Source organism: Artemia sp. Qi Xiang Cuo, chromosome 4, assembly GCF_049724085.1.
Source record: "Artemia sp. Qi Xiang Cuo chromosome 4, ASM4972408v1, whole genome shotgun sequence".
Lineage (NCBI taxonomy): Eukaryota > Metazoa > Arthropoda > Branchiopoda > Anostraca > Artemiidae > Artemia > Artemia sp. Qi Xiang Cuo.
In genome coordinates this window covers 59238486-59244946 of record NC_142797.1, presented here as the reverse complement: position 1 = coordinate 59244946, position 6461 = coordinate 59238486, and positions in this window count along the sequence as shown.

Below are 6461 nucleotides of genomic sequence, written 5' to 3'. Positions count from 1 at the left end.
CTAAAGGCAAGGGTTGTAAGTTCTGCCCTGGGGGTATATAAGTTTTTATTTAAATTTGTGTCGTAAAACTTGAAAAAGGGCTGATTCGATTGGAAATTCAAAGGGCTAGTGCCCTTTTTAATAGTCGAAAATGATTGGAGGACAAATAACCCCCCTCTCACGCCCACCTTTTTCTCAAGCACATCCAATCAACATTTTTAGATAGCCATTTTGTTCAACGTAGTTAAAATTTTTAGAAATTTGGCCTTCAAGGATGAAAACCCCCTCAAAGCACTCAGAGCCAGGTGTGTGTGTGTGTGTGTGTGTGTGTGTGTGTGTGTGTGTGTGTGTGTGTGTGTGTGTGTGTGTGTGTGTGTGTGTGTGTGTGTGTGTGTGTGTGTGTGTGTGTGTGTGTGTGTGTGTGTGTGTGTGTGTGTGTGTGTGTGTGTGTGTGTGTGTGTGTGTGTGTGTGTGTGTGTGTGTGTGTGTGTGTGTGTGTGTGTGTGTGTGTGTGTGTGTGTGTGTGTGTGTGTGTGTGTGTGTGTGTGTGTGTGTGTGTGTGTGTGTGTGTGTGTGTGTGTGTGTGTGTGTGTGTGTGTGTGTGTGTGTGTGTGTGTGTGTGTGTGTGTGTGTGTGTGTGTGTGTGTGTGTGTGTGTGTGTGTGTGTGTGTGTGTGTGTGTGTGTGTGTGTGTGTGTGTGTGTGTGTGTGTGTGTGTGTGTGTGTGTGTGTGTGTGTGTGTGTGTGTGTGTGTGTGTGTGTGTGTGTGTGTGTGTGTGTGTGTGTGTGTGTGTGTGTGTGTGTGTGTGTGTGTGTGTGTGTGTGTGTGTGTGTGTGTGTGTGTGTGTGTGTGTGTGTGTGTGTGTGTGTGTGTGTGTGTGTGTGTGTGTGTGTGTGTGTGTGTGTGTGTGTGTGTGTGTGTGTGTGTGTGTGTGTGTGTGTGTGTGTGACTAGTGAGCAGAGATGAAGCCCCAATACAGCCACAAAGGCTGGATGGGATATAAGAGAGAGAAGAAGGGACAATGTCAAGGAAAAACAACCAAAAGCCAACAAACAATCCATGAAATAGTCAAAGTTAAGTCAGATCTTAACTAATAGGTGCAAATAAAAATAACTATACCACTCAAAAACATTCTATTTGATGAAATTATATGTAGGCTGTTAGAAAATAGCCAGATAACTGTATGCTATCAATCAAGCCTCATCGTTAGGGAGATGAAGCCTTTAATGAGGATATATATGTCTTTCATTTCTCCTCAAAGCGGTGAGCGCGCCTCCTCTGGTGTAGAATGATACCCTTCATTAGGTGAATTTTTGGCTTCCACTGAATTCTGCTGAGATTGTCGGCAAGCGTTGACGTAGTTTAATCAAATTAGACGCAACTTATTACTCAGAACGAGCTTGAGAAGAAGTGAGGATATTGATTATGTCCCTGCAAGCCACCTGGTCACAATTAGGCATTTTTCAAACTAATTCATGATGATTATGAATAATCTATTCATGACAGCCCCAATCCCATTGTCTTGTCATATATGCACTATACTCCCCGTTGTTCAGTAAAAATTTTGTGTAATTGCATGGCAATCAAAAGCTCTGTATTCAAATCCCATTGTCTTGCCAAAGAGAATTTGAATATACTTTGATAAAGGAGCTCCTGCTAATAAAAAGCCGAATTAATACTAATTTCAACGTGATGACGCTAATGTCGGGTTAATTCTAATTGTCGAATTTTACAATTTTCCGGGCGTACGGTCACATCCTAGTCAGTGGTTAGAGTTCCCACAGTTTAATTGGAACAGGATGAAATTATTTCATCTTTTCCTTTTTGGCACTAGATATATATCTTGCAGAAGCATAATAAGGCCAATTTTATAAATTATGAGAATTCAAAACATCATTGTACAATATTGCCCTATTGCTCTATTTGAAAGTAGGCATTGGAAAAGGGCAATACAAACCCTTTGGAGACCCCGTGGAGTAGGGGAGATCTGAAACCGTTCATAAAACGAACCTGTATCTAAGGTTTGAACTGTAATATATTTCAGCAAGGTTTACATAGCTTAAAATGAGCCTTTGCTGTGCCCCATATATGGGTGCCAATTCACAAAAGGATGAGACGTTATGGATTTTTTTTTTTGGGAAGGAGGAGCCTTTGTTAAAAGTAGGAAACTAATTTGACACTTTTTTGCCAAAATTCTGCATTTCGTAACTTCGGTTCCCTCTCCAGGGATTTTTTGCTGGTTTCCTCTTGCTTTGAAAATAATAAATAAAAGGGCGCCCGGCTAGTTCACATAAATTATAATTCAGCTGTATAGCGATTTAAGTAGAACAAGACACCCCACTCCAAACTCACCAGGGATGAAAAATTTGGCAGAAAAATAATTAGAAGAACTCAAGAAAACGGGTAGCCTATACGGGAAGTTAAATTTAAACCAAACAATTTATCGCAGATGGTTTGCCTATTTTAATTATACAAAATATTCTTAGTACAAATAAAGGAAAAAAACAGAAACTAGATTATTAATCTGTTCCTAAAAAGTTTTTAGTTTTTCTCTCTTTGAACTCCAAGAAGATTAAAATTGAAAAAATTAAAGCGCGAGGATTTTCAAGGCAGAAAATTCTCCGTGGGGAAGAGATTTTCCGAGGGGAATTTTCCAAGGAAACTTTCGGAGAGGGGATTTCTTGGTATAATTTGAAAACAGTCAGAAATTAAATAAAAAAAAAAGTTTTTTCTACTGAAACTAAGGAGCAACATTAAAACTTAAAACGTACAGAAATTATTCCGTATATGAGAGGGGCTACCCCTTCCTTAGTCCTTGCTCCTTATAATAAAGTTTGAATTTTTGTCACCATTCTTTAAGAAAGACTGCTCAAAAAGACCATTGAATTTGAATGAAAAGTGTTTCAAAGAACTTTAAGACTTTATTGTAAAGATGGAGGGTTAAAGAAGGGGTAACTCCCATCATATACGGATTTTTTTTGTGTTCGTTTTAAGTTTCAATGCTCCTTACTTTCAGTTGAAGCTGTTTTTTGTTTAAATATTAAAAGAGATACGTGTCACACGTGGTTTTTCTTTTATTTATTGTTGACCTCTTCATGTAAGCCCTGACCTATAACACCTAGACTAGTTGTTAATAAAAAAGTTTCTTAGAGTTTCAAAGCCTTTAGGCGAAAATGGCGAAACAGAAACAAACATGTAAATAAACACACGGTCCAGACACAAAAATTATGGAAAATCACATTTTTGTAACTAGAGTCTTGCTTTTTGTTGTTTTTTTTTCTAGACTTTTCAAAATTTAATTTTCCAATTTTCATCCCACTTCGTATGCAGTCCAAAACTTGCAAGTCTAACCAATCTATTAAAAACATATTTATATTGGAATAAAGATTATATTGGAATAATAAAGTTTAAATTGATGGAAAAAAAATTTTGGAAAAAGATTTCTTGGAAAAAAATTTACCCACTTCGAACTATCATGAAACGCAGATTCTCTTTTTTATGTATTAACTGATTCCAAATTCCTTTTTGGAGTTTCCTTTGAGAGCACAGACCGCTTTCTACTTGCATTTCTTCATCATGAACTGTTTGATAAAGCCAGTTCCAGGTCTTGGGGTTTTCTCGACTTAAATACGTAATAAGAAATGTCTCCAAAACATATTATGGTGAAATCAAAATTTCCATACTGTGGTTTACCATGGTTTCCGGTCAGTGAGATTTTTTGCACAGTGGCAATACCCAATTTGTGATGATTGACCAGAAATAAAGAAGTAACTTTTACACTTTAATGGATTCTATTTAAATCTACATTTGATTTACAAGTAAATCTTTAAATTTGCTTTTCGCGAAAGAATTTAGAGACGTTATTCCACAAAGTAGATCTTATATACCCAATATTGCACACCTTTGCAGCATATGAGCCCATTAGCATACCTATTTTCCTCAAGTCACTAAATTATAGTTATAAATCCGCAATAAAACTATAAATACTTTACTGTCCCTAATACAGCTTTTCAGTTCAAACCTGCTAAGCGGAACGATTTTAAACGACACTAAAATGATCTGTCTTCTGAATGTCTATTGATTGCTTTTGAAAAACACCCCCTGTGTTGCGTAGTCGTGAGAACTTTTATCCAAGGTATCTTTTGAATTAAATGAATTCTAAATCAAAAAGGCCTTTATACTATTAAACATTGACATCAACAATTCTTATGAGTGCCATTTATTTAAAAAAATCGATTCTTTCGAAATAAATCAACACGAATTCGCCTTTATTATTGTTGCTTTATGCTCACTATTGAAGCATAGATTCATACATTAGATAGTTTTACCATTAAATGTGTTTTATTTCGATAACATAAGAGTTCAAAATAGGGATAAAATCCTTTTTAATAGACAGTGTATAGAAAATTCACAAAAAATACCAGATATTTCCGTCACTGATGACGGTCACTATATATGTGACGGAAATATCTGGTATTTTTTGTGAATTTTCCGTACACTGTCTATTAAAAAGGATTTTATACCTCTTTTAAACTTTTATTTTATCGTCATGGAAAGGCAGTGTGGTCTCCGAAATTATCTACGTCATATTGTTTTTATTCAACGAATTATAAGAAATTCAATGATTCAACATCGAATGAGTCTTTTAGAAGAAATAAATGCTAAATGAAAAAGGCCTTAACACTGTTAAAATTGACCATAAACCTTATGAATGTCATTTATAAAAAAAAATTAATTATTTCGGTATATATCAGCACGAATTTACTTTTAATGCTGATGTTTCATTATTAAGACTGAAGAATAGATTTGTCTATTCTTTTTCCTGGCCATAGAGCCTTACGGGGGAGTTTACATCGAAGTGTATTTTGTTGAGTTGTTTTATTGAATAAATTGATTGATTGATTGATTGATTGATATTACATTGTTTTATTAGTTGGTGTTCTTATGCAATAAATTAAAAGAAGTTTAGCCTAATAATTCAAGATGAAATGATAATTTTAAGTTAAATGAATGATAAATCAGGTTAGGCCTTGATACTATTGGGCATTGATGACAATCCTTGAATGTGATTAATTAAGAAAAAGAATCTTTCATTATAAACGAATACGAATTTACTCTGAAATTTATTTTTAATTACTGCTGAAATAAAAATTTATTTATTGTTTTATTACTTGATTTCTTATTCAATAATTAAACAGAACTTTATTGTTTCAAAATGAAAATAATCTTTTAACTTAAATGATTGCTAAATCACAAAATCCCTTAACACTATCAAACAGTTCGTGGTAACGAACTGTAAGTAAGGAGCGACCCGGCTGAATAAAAACCGAATCTCCAAAAAACGGAATTTCGATACAAATAGATATATAAAAAAAATTGGATTTTCATGCTGATTTTAAATATATAAGTTCCATCAAGTTTAGTCCAACCCATCAAAACTTACGAGCCTGAGAAAATTTGCCCTATTTTGGAAAAAAGGGGGAGATACCCCCTAAAAGTCATAGAATCTTCATGAAGATCTCACAATCAGATTCAACGTATCAGAGAACCCTACTGAAGGGGTTTCAAGCTCCTATCTGCACAAATTTGGAATTTTGTATTTTTTACCAGAAGAATGATAACGGATGCGTGTTTGTTTCCCAAAGTCACCGGAACACAATTTTCATTGTCATTTTGTTCAGCATAGTCGAAACATTTAATAACGTATGTCTTTGAGGACGAATTAATCCCCCACAGTCCCCAGGCAAAGGGCTGCAAGTTATGAACTTTGCTTATTGTTTGTATATATTATCGGTTATTGGTAAGTATAAAGACGTTTTCAGGGGAGGATTTTTCTGGCGGGGGAGGGGGGTCAGATGAATTGTGTTACGTGGGAGGATCTTTCCATGGAAGAATTTTTCATTGAGGAAGAGATTTTCTATGAAGGGGGCGCTGGATTTCCTAGCATTATTTAAAAAACAATCAGAAATTAAATAAAAAACCAGTTTTTTCAACTGAAAGTAAGGAGTAACATTAAAACTTAAAACGGACAGAAATTATTACGTATATGAGGGAGTTTGCCCCCTCATTAATTCCTCGCTCTTTATGCTAAAGTATTTTTAGTAATTTCAAAAGAGCTATTTATTCTAATTAAACGGCCTTTGTGATTTAGGGGTCATTCTTAAAGAATTGGAATAAAATTTGAACTTTAGTGTAAAGAGCGAGGTATTGACGAGGGAGCGAAGCCCCTCATATTAACTATATGAGGAAGTTTGCCCTCTCGTCAGTACCTCCCTCTTTACGCTAAAGTTCGAAGTTTCTTAAATAATGGCCGATATTGGTAATAATTTATTTGTGTTATTTTCCGGTCAATCTTAGCACTTAATTTTACCTTAAGAAGCTTCATAACTATGATTTTTATGTGATAATAAACCAAAGATATAGTATGCCTTCGGCTTGTGGATATTATTATATAAAAACAAGTTTTTCCCAACTGAAACTAA